We start from the raw sequence: 14,787 nt of genomic DNA, 5'->3' as shown, positions 1-14,787 counted from the left end.
AGCGCCACTTCCGGCTTTTTTCTTTTTGCTTATGTGGTGCTGAGGAATCGAACCCAGGGCCTTGAGCATGCAAGGTAAGCGCTCTACCACTGAGCCACCTTCCCAGCCCCAAGTCTGTGAGATTCTTATCCCCAGTTAACTACTTAGAAGTGGTGCTGGCTCAAGTGGCAGAGCACTAGCCTTGAGTGAAAGAGCTCAGGGACAGTGCCTAGGCCCAGAGTTCAAGCCCCACAACCGACAGAGACAGAGAGAGACAGAGAGATGCAGGCATGGCCTTCATTTCCAGCTTAAATTGTTGTTTAATGAAACTCTACAAGGCCTTTTTAAAATATATATGCAGTCTTTTGCTGACTTCCAAACTTAGATTTGTCACAATACAGTGATTAGACCGACAGCTTCATTTAGGGTTCTAGAAAGAATATAACTAATCACAAGCTACAGGTTAAAAGGAAATCAACCTATTTGTGATGCTACAAGACTGAGAAGTAGCAACATGTGTTCATGGGATATTAAAAGTGCACAAAAGCATCTCAAACATAAAGGACCTGGACCAGATGATAAAACTGCAGCCTACACAGGCATAAGCTTTTCCTGGATAGAAGCATGACAGAGGAATGAAGGAAATCGAGGCAGTGAGTGAGTCTTCCTCAAAGCTAGTAGAAGGTAGAAGGAAAGCCAGATATGGATGGGCGCATGCCTGCAATCCTACCTACTTAGGAGGCTGAGATTTGAGGATTGACAGTGGAGACTAGCCTAAACCAGAAAGTCTAGGAGACTCTTATCTCCAATTAATCATCCAAAAGCCTGAAATGAAGGTGTGGGCTTAAATGAGAAAGCACCAGCCTTGAGCAGAAAAGCTAAGGAAAGGGATAGCAACCAGGCTGTGAAGTTCAGCCCTAGCATCAGCGCATGCGTGCGCGCGCGCGCGCGCGCGCACACACACACACACACACACACACACACACACACAGATTAAAACTTCAATTCCCCTGACCTTTAATTGGTCCAGAAATGTGCTGTGGAGGCTTAGAGTGGATGCATGCAGCTTGCAAACAGATCTTGGCTCAGGAAGCAAATGAGCAGAGATCTCTAGATCTGACAACAGACTCCCAAAGTACTGGCTGGTAACACAATACTAGATTCCCTGAAATTAACATCCACCTTCAAGAAGTTTCTAGTGGCTTCCAGTGAAGATCTTACCCAGGCTTTTGACCACTAGCCTGGAGAAATTTCAATCAAGTTACGGAAAGAAAGGCTTACATGTAGAAAATACACAATCAACCCAGTTCCTTCCTTCCTGCCCCGCGTGGCACAACCTCCTGCCATCTGGTCATTATTAGGGGAGAAAGCTGCCATCTGTCCCCTCTACTAATACATGGGTGAGGCAGGGTCTCCCCATCCTATAAGCCCAGGGGAAAATCCCCAGCCCCTTTACACACTCCTGGTCAGTGAGGACTCTGCGCGCGCGTGCGTGCGTGCGTGCGTGCGTGTGTGTGTGTGTGTGTATTTGGCCCCACTCAAAGCAAACATACAACCTTAGAGAGACAAAAAAATTGAACAGCAAAGCCAGGCTCCCGTGGCTCACATCTGTAATCCTAACTACTCGGGAGGCTGAGATCTGAGGATCAAGGTTCAAGGCCAGCCATGGCAGGAAATCCCATGAGAGTCTCGTCTGGAATGAACCACCAAAAAAGCCAGAAGTGGAGCTGAGGCTCAAAGTATTAGCCTTGAGCAGAAAAGCTCAGGGACAGCGTCAAAGCCAAGTTCAAGCCCCAGGACCCACCAAAAGAAAATTGTACAGCAGTTATATGATGGAGTCTTTACACAAATAGAGTTGGAGGTGTAAAAGAGAAGCTGCTGTTCCCAGGAGCCCAACGGAATGCTCAAATGTTCCCACCAGCTCTTTGAGGAGATTCTTTTCTTACCTTTTTTTTTTCTGTTTTTTGAGATATACAGTCTTCCCTTAGGCATGTCAGAAATGCATTTCCTTACAATATTTAAAAAGAGCAAGAGGAGGACATAACATTTTTTCTAGCAGTCTGAAATCCAAACCTGAACTATGTCTAGAGCTGAATGGATGGGAATTAGGGAATTGAGAACTAGAAACAGACAGAAGTCTCTCCCAACTGACCTCAGGTCTGCTCCATTCTCCAAAGGCTGCTTGTAATAGAGCTTCACACCAATTTTTTTTTTCTTGCCAATCCCGGGGCTTGAGCTCATGTCTCTGAGCTGCTTTTGCTCAAAGTTAGTACTCTACCACTTGAGCCACAGCACCACTTCCAGCTTTTCCTAAGTAGTTTATTGGCAATAAGAGTCTTAAGGTCTTTGCTGCCCAAGCTGGACTTGACCCTGGATCCTCAGATCTCAGCCTCCTGAGTAGCTAGGACTACAGGTGTGAGCCAGCAGCACAACAGAACCAAGTGAACCCGCCTAATGGCTCAGCCCTACCCACCTGAGTTCTACATACTAACAAAGTAATGAATTTGTTTCAATTTCTTTGGTATATTGAGTTTATTACCTTTAAACAGTTGTGGAAACAGGCTTGAATTCAGCATGTCCGTCTGTGAGCACAATGCATCTTGATCCATCTCTCCCAACCCCAACTCTCCCCTCAAGTTCCCTGGCTCCATTTCACATGTGTACATTGAACATTGTGACTGCCTCCACTCAGCCTTCCTCCCCCATCCATCTCCCCCTGCTCCCCCATGGCCTCACCCCTCCTCAGCAGCACGCGATCCAGCTTCCTGCTGCTCATTTTGTTAGACTGTGAGTCATTCGTTCTGCATATATCAAACTTTACTTAATACATTTGGGTAGACAATATATGTATATGACACTGTATATGTTGTGTGTGTGTGTGTGTGTGTGTATATATATATATATATATAATGCCCACCTATGAGAAAAAAATATGTGTCTCTCTGGACCTGAATTACTTCACAACATAATTTTTTCCAAGTTTTATAGATACACACACACGTATATGTATATATATAAATATGTATATGTGCATATGTATATGTGTGTATATGTATATACTTATATATACAGATATGTGATTTTTATATGCATATATAATGGAATTTATTTTATTAAATATAATGGAATTTATTGATATATGTGATGGAATTTTGCTCATCTCTCAGGAAGAATGCAATTACATTCTTTGCAGAGAGATGAATGGACCTGTAAAGAATTTTCTTTGTTCTGATCCCTGAATGATCCAGGGCATAGTAACTATCCCCAAAATACCACTCCAAAAGCCCGGCAGCACACAACACTTAGGGGAATCTGACTCTGGATGTTTCACATCCTCGTCATAATTCTTAAAGTAACTGTACACTGTTGAGCAAGTCACATGGCTTCTCTGTGCATCGGTTTCCTCATCTATCAAAGAATTGCTCATGTTCGCTCCAACCAGTTTCACAGAGATTTGGGGGGGAGTGTGTGCATAAGTGAAATTATGTAAGTGCTTTGCAGTAAGTCATCTAGCGTACGATGTCAAATACGTCATATAGGATGAGCTTCTACCACACCAAGCTCACAAAACTCTCTCATAAAATGAAACAGACCTGGCCCCGATCAAGACAGAGTTGATACGGGCTGAATTTATCCCCTTACTGGACAAACTGAAAATCTGAGTGCAAGACACTACAACTCAGAAAATGAAAGGAAGTATGGCCCCAGCAAGGCGGGAAGACGATGGGTGAGGGCTCTCCCGGCTGGAGAACGTCTGTGGACGCGGCCAAGGGCACAGCCCGGAGTGCACCAGGATGGAGGAGAGCAAAGCTGCCAGTCTGCAGCCTCAAAGCTGCCAGTCTGCAGCCTCAGAGCAACTAGAATGCACAGGAGCAGAAAGCAGAGAACGGCGTGAGGAACGGACCAGAGGCGGCATGTAGCAGGGATCCTCTCCTCAGCACCGACAAAGCTCTTCAACCAACAACAGCCAACAACTCCAGGGCTTGGGGTTCCCAAGGTGATGGCACCATGTCTGTTCCTAAAAGCCAGAGTGAGAACATTCCAGAAAAGCCTCACCTACTGCAAGAACGGGGAGACCCAGACCAAGGATAGCCATCTCCTCACCCAACACATCTTCTCACTCAACACACAAGTTCCAAGGAGCCAGTTGCTAGTGGCTCACGCCTTGTAATCCTAGCAACCTCAGGAGGCTGACATCTGAGGACTGTGCTTCGAAGCCAGCCCAGGCAGGAAAGGCTGTGAGACCCTTTTCTCCAATGAACCACCAGCAAACTGGAAGTAATGCTGTGGCCTTGAGTGACAAAGCTCAGGGACAGAGCCCAGGCCCTGAGTTCAAGCCCCATGTCTGACCTAAAAAAGGGTCTCAAGGCCAATGGCTCACACCTGTAGTCCTAGCTAGTCAGGAGGCAGAGATCTGAGGATTGTGGTTCAAAGCCAGCCTGGGGAAGGAAAGTCCGTGAGACTCTTATCTCCAATTAATCACCAAAAGAGTCAGAAATAGAGCTGTGCCTCAAGTGGTAGAGCATTAGCTATGAGCTCAGGGACAGTACCCAGGCCTTGAGTTCAAGCCCCAGGACAGGAAGGAAGGAAAGAAGGGAAGGAGAGAAAGAAGGAAAGAAGGCAGGTAGGCAGGCTCAAGGGTAGAGAGTTGTTTTGCATAGGCAAGGCTCTGGGTTCAAAGTTCAGCACTATAAAATAATAAAGCCAAATAAAGCATTCTAATAATTTGTGACACTGACGCACGAGCACGCGCGCGCACGTACACACACACACACACACACACACACACACACACACACGACTCAGAAAGAGCCAAAGCACTTGTTACCATACTGTCGCTTAGAAAAGCAGTCATTGACCTCGACTGAGCAGAGTGGAGATGAGGCCGTGGAACAACCCTGGGCTTCCCCCACCCCAGCGCCCCTTGCTGGACGGGACTTGAAATTACACCTTTCAATGGTGCCTGCTCTTCCCTTTTCTTCTCTCCCAACCCCGTGAAAGACCTCACAGGGAGAAACCGGGTAATAATTCCCTTGCATACAAACCCTGCCCCTGGGTCAGCTTCTCAGCAACAAAGCAGCCCCCAGAAGACCCTTGGCCTATTGACCAGAAAATAAAATGAGACTCTCTTTTCAGACCAAAGAAATTATGCCCTGTCTCCTTTTAACCTTCTCTAAATTCAGCAAGCACAGAGTACTGACACAGTTTCTGTCTCTGTTCCTGCTCTTCTGGTTCCGGGATTTTTTTAAGGTCCAACACTGGGACTTGAACTCTGAACTCCATACCTGCTGCTTCTGCAATCAGGCAAGCACTCCACCCACTGAGCCACGCCCCCAACTCCCTATGTTCCTGTTCTTAAAGTGATAGACTCACAAACACTGGAAGTCTACCTCAACATTTTCCAATGATGGCTACCAAATATTAGGATTCAGGTGCCATACAGGTGCTCCTGGGGTTCTTTCCACTTTTCTAGCATCTGGATAAAGAAGGGGAAAGAGAAATAGGATTTCATGATCTTGCTGCATCCCTGCCAAAGGAAAATAAATACCAGCAATTCCCAAACTCACCATTTCTCTTCTTCAGCCTGTACTAAAGCTGAGAGATGCACACCAAATGGCTAAAATAAACTACACTCACAAGGATGGATGGTTGAGACCTTAACTATGAAGAGTTCAGAAATACCTCATTAATCTTCTTAAGTAACTCCCCAAAGCTTTACCACTCAAGAAATATAGACTAGCTGTAATCCCAGGATTCAGGAGGCTCAGGCCAGAGGATCAGAAGTTCAAGGCCAGCCTGGACTACCTACTAAAACCATGTCTCCAAAAAGAAGGAAGAGAGGCCTCTAAGTTCAAACCCCAGTACAGGAATCACGATCACCACCACAACAACAAAAATTCCCTTGTATAACATCCATACTTACATCTGTAATACACGGGTGGATTTCATTACATAATACATTATTTGGGATTTTCGCATGCAGTTTATGAGCAAAATGAGTCTATTTACACATACCTTTTCTTGATCCATCTTTATCTGACTTTTAAAGTTACCCCAGCTTTGTAAAAGTTAGGAAGATTTATTTCTAAAATTTATATAAATTATCTTTTCTCAAAAAAAAAAAAACTAATAGAAAGTCCAGATGTCGGTAGCTCACGCCTGCCATCCTAGCTACTCAGGAGGCTGAGATCTGAGAATCACTGTTTATCGCCAGCCTGGGCAGACAAATCTGTGAGACGCATCGCCAATAAATTATTCAAAACACAGAGCTGAAAATGGAGCTGTGGCTCAATTGGTAGAATGCTAGCCTTGAGCAAAAAAACCTCAGGGACAGTAACCAGGCCCCAGGACTGGCAAAAAGAAAACAAAAACTGAAAAATAGAAAGCCCTGAGAAATGCAGTGATCTCTCTACTTAAGTCTTGCACATATTGTAGGGGGGGGGGGCAGTCAGTCATGAAGCTTGAACTCCAGGCCTGGACGCTGTCCCTGTGTTGTAGAGCTCCAGCCTCAGAGAGGAGGGGCCCCAAATTCAACTCCCAATAACAGCACCAAACAAGAAAAGAAAAAGCAAATGCCATTGCTACTTGCTTTTCCATCACATCAACACTCTGAGCAAATGCTGTCTTACCAGAAAGGTTTCCCCAAGCAACCTACATAAAAATACTACGTGCTCTACCCTAGAACCTCCCTCATCACTCTCTACTCTGCATTCATTTCTAGCTCTTACTACTATGTGACACATGATATACTTTTCTGTTTGGGCTTCTGTTTGGTTGGTTGGTTCATTGGTTTGGGTTTTTTTGTTGTTGTTGTTGTTCCGAGGCTTGAAATCAAGGTCTTCTACTTTTGCTCAGCTTTCTTGATCCTGGGCTGGTGCTCTACCCCTTGAGCCATGCCTCCAGACTGCCATTTTGCTAGTGAGAGTCTCCAGAAATTTTCCTCCCAGGCTTCAGACTGCAATCCTCTGATCTCAGACTCCTGAGTAGCTAGAACTTGTGCCTAGCCTATTTGTCTGTCGTTGCTCGTTTGTTTTGGCAGTTGTAGGGCTTGACCTCAGGGTCTGGGTGCTGTCCCTGACCTTCTTTTGCTCAAGACTAGCCCTCTACCACTTTGAGCCACAGGACCACTTTTGATTTTCAGGTGGTTACATGGAGACATGCACTTTCCTGCCTGGGCTGGCTTCCAACCGTGATCCTCAGATCTCAGCCCCCTGAGATCTGTCAGCTCGGATGACAGGCGTGAGTCACCAGTGCCAGGCAACAAATAGATGACATGTCATTTTGGGAAATTACAGGAAGATGGCACATGTCATTAAACCCAGTGGGGTACGAGAAAGAGGAGGCCTGGGGAGTTACTGGTTTCTTTGGCAGAACAGTTAACTACTGAGAGTGAAGATGCGAGGGAAAATCACTGTGAGAACATCAGCGTACAGCGTGGCCATATGAAATATTCAATGCAAGGAGACATTAGCGCTGCTTGGCCCAAAGCCCCCGAGCTGACGGTCACTGATTTGAGCCTCTTCAGCTCACACCATGAAAACGTGCATTTTCATGAGTAAATACGTATGAGCCCCATAATCAGAGATGCTCTAGTACTTTAAGAAAATCACCTTAAGAAAATAAAGAGGAAATAAAAGCCAGGCATACTGGTGGCTCATGTCTGTCATCCTTGCTCCTCAAGAGGCTGAGATCTAAAGACCAAGGTTCAAAGTCAGCCTGCAGAGGAAGGCTCATGTGACTCTTACCTCCCAATTAATTAACAAAATAAAACAAAAACAGAAGTGGACCATAAGTCATGGGGGAAAACGACAGCCTGGAATGAAAAGGCTAAGGGACAGCACCCAGGTGCTGAGTTCAAGTCCCAATACCTGCACATAAGAAAAAGAGAAGAAAAAGGAACCAAAGCTAATAGAAGTCTGCAACAGGTCAAAAATAAAAATGTTTTAGTACTCTCAGGTCTGATTAGCACAATGATTGGGAAAATGATAAACCTGAGAATTCCGAAGTACAAACGCAGCGCTGTGGTTATAAACTGGCAAGTTGAATTGAAGCCTTTTTCTACAGCTACGTGTAATTTCTTAAACTTTTATAATGACAGAATTAAGTCCTAAAGAGAAGGCTGCTGACACCATCCGGGCAGTCACTTGTTCCTAGCAGAGTTGGAAAGGTGGGCTTCCTCGCGTTCTGCATACCTTGAGTATTTCAAAACTTGAACTTTTTAGACTTACCATCTGCCCACATCTGAAGTTTTTTTCTTACATAATCAAAAGCTGGGTACAGCTGGCATTAATACATCTGTATTACCCATAATTGTTTCAAGCTTCATTTTGGGTATGATTAAGGATAATCATAATCCTTCTGGAAAAGAAAAACCTTTTGTTGTTGTTGTTTATTGCATTTTTATGTTTCCATTCTCCGTTCAATTAATTGGAAACCAAGGGTGCATTTCCTTTGTGAGAAATTTCCTTTTGCTCCGTCTAACCAAAGTGACACATTTGAGTACTCAACACACAGAACTAGATCGATATATTTTAGTTAGCCAATCCCTTTAAAAAAAAAAAAAAGGCATCCCCTCTAAATGTGAGGCAAAGGTTCTGTGCACAATGGTGTTGGCCAAGAGTCACAAATACCCGAAGGTCAGGGTCTCTGGCAGAAAAAGACATTCCCTTCTTGCTACCGGAACTGTTCTAGAATGTTCTATTGCTGCTTCACTGCACCACCCAGACAATAATCACAGACTCTGCTGAGGAACTTCCCCAGTGACCCCAGTCTCATGGGCTTCACCATCATGGCGGCTCATTTGGACTCACTGTCAACTGGATTGTGGGATGCCTGGAAAAACAGAGACGTACTTCTGCTGATGCCTGTGTCTCTGGAAAAACAAAACAAAAAAACTAGTATGGCCGGGCTCACACCTGTAATCCCAGCTAACTCGTGAGGCGGCCTGGACAGCAAAGTCCATCAGACTCTTAGCGCCAATAAACTACCAAAAAGCTGAAGGTACAGCTGTGGTTCAAGTGGTAGAGCGCCACCCTGGATCCAAAAAATAAAAATAAAAAATAAAAAAGCTCAGGGACAGGACCTGGGCCCCTGGGTTCAAGTCCTAGGACTGGCACAAAAGAAAAACAGAAAGCTAGGATGGGGGAGGCGGTGGGGTTCAGAGAAGTGTGCATTGAGGGTGGCGTGGCAGGTGGAACCAAACCCTGGAAGAGGAAAGGGAGGCGGCTGGACTTGCGGCTTGGTTTCAGCTCTGTCCCCTGCATACTGGGCTCCAGAATGTTTTCGTTTTTGAGCTGAGCGTGACTTGCGCTGGGGACCCCCAAGACCTGCGTGTGGCGCTGCTGCGTCTCTTGCTGTAGCGGCTTCAGCTGTCTGAGCCAGCAATGTGGGAGCCTCCAAATCTGAACGGGTGAAACCACCACAGAAATGCCCTCTTAGCATTACGCATAGTCTATGGACTCCGTGTGTCTAGAAAACTCTGGCTGATTACAACTATCATCTGGAAACCACTAAGAACTGCTCCCTTAGATTCTTTCCACCTTAAGCAGAAGAACTCTCTCTCCCTCCCCCCCTCTCCTCTCCTCTCTCTCTCTCTCTCTCTCTCTCTCTCTCTCATATTTGTCCTCTGGTGATTTTACAGCCTCCCTCCTCCAGCTGGAGAACAAAGAGACAAAGAGTGAAGTCACTCTTGCTACTCCTTTTTTTCCCTTTCCCCACACACTCTTACAACATGACTATAGCCTGGCCCTCCCTTTCTAGTAAATTTCTTTCCCGGGAAGCAGCCAATTCCACCTGGATTAAGGCTTTGTTTCCAAAAAGCAAATCCTCAGTGCTATGTTCTAACCCACACAGAGGGAAATCTCTATTTTTTTTTGGGGGGGGGGGAAGGGGAGGAGTGGAGGAAGAGGCTGGTCCTGAGGCTTGAACTCAGGACCTAGGTACTGTCCTTGAGCTTTTTCACTCAAGCCTAGCACTCTACCACTTGAGCCACAGCTCTACTTCTGGCTTTTTTGGTGGTTCACTGGGGATAAAGGGTCTTACAGACTTTTCTATCCACACTGCCTTCAAACCAGGATCCTCAGATCTCATCCTCCTGAGTAGCTAGGATTACAGGCGTGAGCCCCCAGGGCCTGTCTGAAATCATCTTTCAGACAGTGATTTCCTCAGCATGCTCTAGGCTAAAGTCTTCCAAACAAATCTTACTCTTGGTCCTGGATTTGCTCTTCCTCCTCTGTCTGCTCCGCTGGGCGGCTTGCTCCTGCTTGCTGCTGCGAGCGGCAGACAGATGAATTCTCTTACAACTTCCCTGTGTTAAGTCATGTGAATCTGTTCGAAAATTACAGTTCAATTATTACTGCTGATAAATCCAAGGCTAAAAATCCTCAGAAGTATGCTTGGTAAGAAATGTACTCATCAGCCGGGCGCTGGTGGCTCATGCCTGTAATCCTAGCTACTCAGGAGGCTGAGATCTGAGGATCACGGTTCAAAGCCAGCCTGGGCAGGAAAGACTGTGAGACTCCTATCTCCAATAAACCACCAGAAAACCGGAAGTGGCGCTGTAGCTCAAGTGGTAGAGCGCTCGCCTTGAGCTGAAGGACAACGCCCAGGCCCAGAGTTCAAGCCCCACGACTGACAAAATAAAAATAAAAAAAAGAAATGTACTCATCATCTTGCCCATGTAATTGTAACTCCTCTATATGGTATTTTCACAATTAAAAAAAAATCCTCAGAAGTCACAGGTTAACGGTTTAAAATGCTTTTAGATATTTCAAAACCAGATGTGTTTGGTTTAAGGTGGGGGGGAGGGATGGGTAGACAGGTAAATTCAGAAGCCATGCAGAGCATTTCATGGTTAGGACAACTTTTATATTGCTATATACAAACTCCAAAGCTCTGAGATAATTGCTAATATTTTGTGCTTCTTAAGTAATACATCTATAAATTGTTTTATGAGACAGTTTATGCCAGTGGCAGTGAAAATCACCAACTTATAACCAGCTGTAACAATAATATATTACCTGCAGAGCTAAATCTCAAACAATTTCAGGAGACAAAAAAAAAAAGCTTGGGGGGGAGGGGATAAGGCTGGTGCTGTGGCTCACACTTAGCTACTCAGGAGGAGTCTGAGATCCAAGGATCAAGGTTCGAAACCATCCCAGGCAGAAGAGTCCCCAGAAGACTTTTATCTCTAATTAATCCTCAAAAACCAGAAGTGGTACTGAGGCTCACGTGGTAAAGTGAGCACAAAGAGGCTCAGGGACAGTGCCCAGGCCCTGATTTCAAGTCCCACAACCGGGAGGGGGCGGGGGAGAGGGAATGAATGAAAAGACTATGAATACCTCCTTGGAAGGTCTATACCAATACAGCGGTATCTGTAATATCAGAATTCAGGAGGATGAGGTAGAAGGAAGATCATGAGTTTGAGACTAGCCTGTACTACCTAGCAAGACCATGTCTCAAAAAAAATAAAATAAAAGAGAAAGCAAGAAGGAAATTGGAAATTGAAGAGAAAAACGAAGTTCACTAGAAAGTGGATTTTACATAATCAGCATTTCTTTTATTTTGAAGTTTTCTACGAAAGTTGAAAAGAATCAGATTGCTTTCACAACTCAGCCTTTGAAGAATTCACGTGCTTTTCCATCATCCCCAGGGCAAGCTGAAATACATCAGGAAAATCGCGTGTGTGTGTGTGTGTGTGTGTGTGTGTGTGTGTGTGTTTGTGTGTGTGTGTACATTCCTCTGTGTAAAACCCTTTGTAACTGATATACAGCCAAAACACTGAACTCTTTCTTTCTTTAAAATGCAAACCTAAAGAGAAAGCCCGTAAAATTTTTCCATTTTCACTCTTTAAATTTTCCACTGTGCCTGTTACAGAATTAGTGATTAAATAGGCCATCCGAGTTTGTTTTGGACAGAGATTTTGTTGTTTTGGTTGGATTTTCTTCCCCCATCTAATGGTTGATAAACAGCTTCCATCACGTCCAAAATCATCTCAAGGAGCCCAGCGCCCTCTGTCGGCCTTGGTGCCACACTGCCCCTGCCCCCCCCCATGGCTTCTGTGACTCTCAATCATGTGATACACAAAAGGAGAAAGAGGTATAATGGGCCATTTAAAAAATAAATAAAATCAAGCCAATAACATTACTTATGGCTAAATCCATGGTTATACTTTCCTCTCCTAAAAGGATTTGATTTTTCTTAAAAACGGCCTTTGTCACATGGCTAAATTACCAACCACTGTGGCTAGCAGCCAGCGAGCTCAACTAACCAAAGTGACCCTAGCCACCAGAGGGGTGACAGCAGACTGGCGAAGCAGCACACAGGGGAAACCCCCTCCCCCCACCACCCCCCCACACACACCCCTTCTTCAGGCTGGCATCACCTTAAGGCTGAGCTGGGAATGGGCCAGGAGTTGTCGCACAAGGGGAAGAGGAGGACAAAAGGGCATTTCAGACACTAACCCACGCAAAGCGCTAGAGAAGCATTTCTTGGCAAGAACTTTAATCCCTCAGTCTTTGAGCTTTGGCCTATGTTTTTAGAGCACAACAGAGAAAGGCCCTAGTCGGTGTTTTTTGTTTTGGGGGGGTTGTTTGTTTTTTGTAAGAGAAAGCTTCATCTTCCAGACAAAGGTAAATTTAGTGTCAAGTCTAGTGTTATAGTTTGGATCTCAAAAGCACCTTCAAGCAGGCATTGGTGACTCACACCTATAGTTAGAGCTACTCAGGAAGGTGAGGTATAAGGATCTCAGTTCAAAGCCAGCCTGAGCAGATAAACCCAAGAGTTCCTTATCTTCAGTTGACCAACAAAAAGCCTGAAGTGGAGGTGTGGCTCAAGCAGAAGACTGTCAGACATGGGCCAAAAAGTGAAGCAAGAGCCCCAGCCTTGAGCAGGAAAAAGAGCTAAGAATGTAAAGCCCTGAGTTCAAATTTCAATACTGGCACACACTCACACACTCACACACACACACACACACACACGTACGTACTCTTTGATGGAGGATTGGTTATCAGCCTGTAACATTACAGAGAGAGCTGAAGCCTCATGGAAAGAAGTTAGGTTGCGGGGTTGGGGCCTAGTGGGAGGAAGTTTATTGGAGTGGGGCCTCGTGGGAGGAAGTTGGATCACTAGGGTGGAGTCTAGAGGGAGGAAGTTAGGTCATCAGGCGTAGGGCCTAATGGGAAAAGTTAGGTCATTGGGAATGGGGCCTAGAAGGAGGAAGTCAGGTTATTGGGTATAGGAGTAGGGCCTCGTGGGAAGTAAATGGGGCCTAGTAGGAGGAAGTTAGGTTATTGGATGTAGGGCATAGTGGGAGGAAGTTAGGTTATTTGGGGGAGGGACTAGTGGGAAGAAGTTAGGGCATTGAGGTGGGGCCTAGTGGGAGGAAGTTAGGTTATTGGGAGTGTGCCTTTGAAGGAATTTTGGGACCATGTCTTTTTGTTCTGTTTGCTTCTAACTGCCATGAAATGAGCAGCTCTTCTACCACGCACCCTCTACCATGATGCTGTGTCTCACAAGTCCAAAGGAGTGGGGTCAAGCCAGCATGAAAACCTCGGAAGCCATGAGCCAAAATGAATCTTCCCTCCTTTTAAGGTATCTATCACCAGGATAGAAAACATGTGACAACTTTTTACCAAAAAAATAACCAATCCAAGAGTATCTTCAAACTGGGACCCATTCAGTCTCCATATGAAACAGACCACAAGCATCACCCCCACCTGCTCTCTCCACCACCACCACACACCCCAGCGCAGATGATCTGAACGCAACTTGTCTCTACACTAAAATCATCAACTGGTCATGTCTTGGCAGTGCTGTCACTGATGTGCCAGGCACCAAACAGGAATTGTGGAAGGACAAAAGTAAATCAATCACGGGTCTTTCCCACCAGGCTCTCAGTCAAGTAGGACACAGAGACAAATGAACACAATTAGAATCTCACACTGTAAACCCCGTGATAAAAATATGCACAGAGTGGGAGCAGAGAAAATTCTCGTAAGAACCATGATTTCAGAACAGTCTCAAATTCATTCAGTGAGGATTTAGGGAGCTTCTGGATTCCTCTAATACACTTCTGATATACTGTATGCTTGTCAAGGACAGAGCTGGTGAGAAATACATGCAGTATGGTTTACTCAAAATCAGAAAGGCATCAAACACAAAAGGCAAACTATTTAGAGGCTTGGAAGGAGCAGCAAGGAGGTGGGGTGGTAAATTCAGAGGGCAAAGGATCACTGCAGTTGGAAAAGCCCTGTGGGGGTTCATCACCATTTCAGTAGAGCAAGGAGTTCAAAAGATCAAGCTCAAAGAAGGCATGAATAAAAGGCAACTAAACATGGCAGGCACAGATGCTACTCTAAGTCATTATTACTTGTGCATTTAGCTTAAGTGAGCACTAAGAAGGAACTAAGCCTTCCTATTAAAGTATAGAGGCTAGAGATGGGTGGGTCCTGGTGGTTTATGTCTATAATCCTGGAGGCTAAGATCCAGAGGATCATGGTTCAAGATACCATCTCCCAAATAATTAACCAAAAGATGGGCTGGAGGCATGGCTCAGATAATCAAGCACCAACCAAGAAAGAAAGCAAAATGACTCCAAGGTCCCTGATGTCAAGTCCCAGCATGAGGAGGAGGGAAGGAAGGTAGGAAGCTAGCAAGGTAGCAAGGTAGGAAGGTAGGGAGGTAGGGAGACAGGGAGGCAGGGAGGCAGGGAGGCAGGAAGGGAGGAAGGAAGGAAGGGAGGAAGGAAGGAAGGGAGGAAGGGAGGAAGGGAGGAAGGGAGGAAGGGAGGAAGGAAGGAAGGAAGGAAGG

Source organism: Dipodomys ordii, unplaced genomic scaffold, assembly GCF_000151885.1.
Source record: "Dipodomys ordii isolate 6190 unplaced genomic scaffold, Dord_2.0 Scaffold11, whole genome shotgun sequence".
NCBI lineage: Eukaryota > Metazoa > Chordata > Mammalia > Rodentia > Heteromyidae > Dipodomys > Dipodomys ordii.
This window is presented reverse-complemented; position numbering follows the sequence as displayed.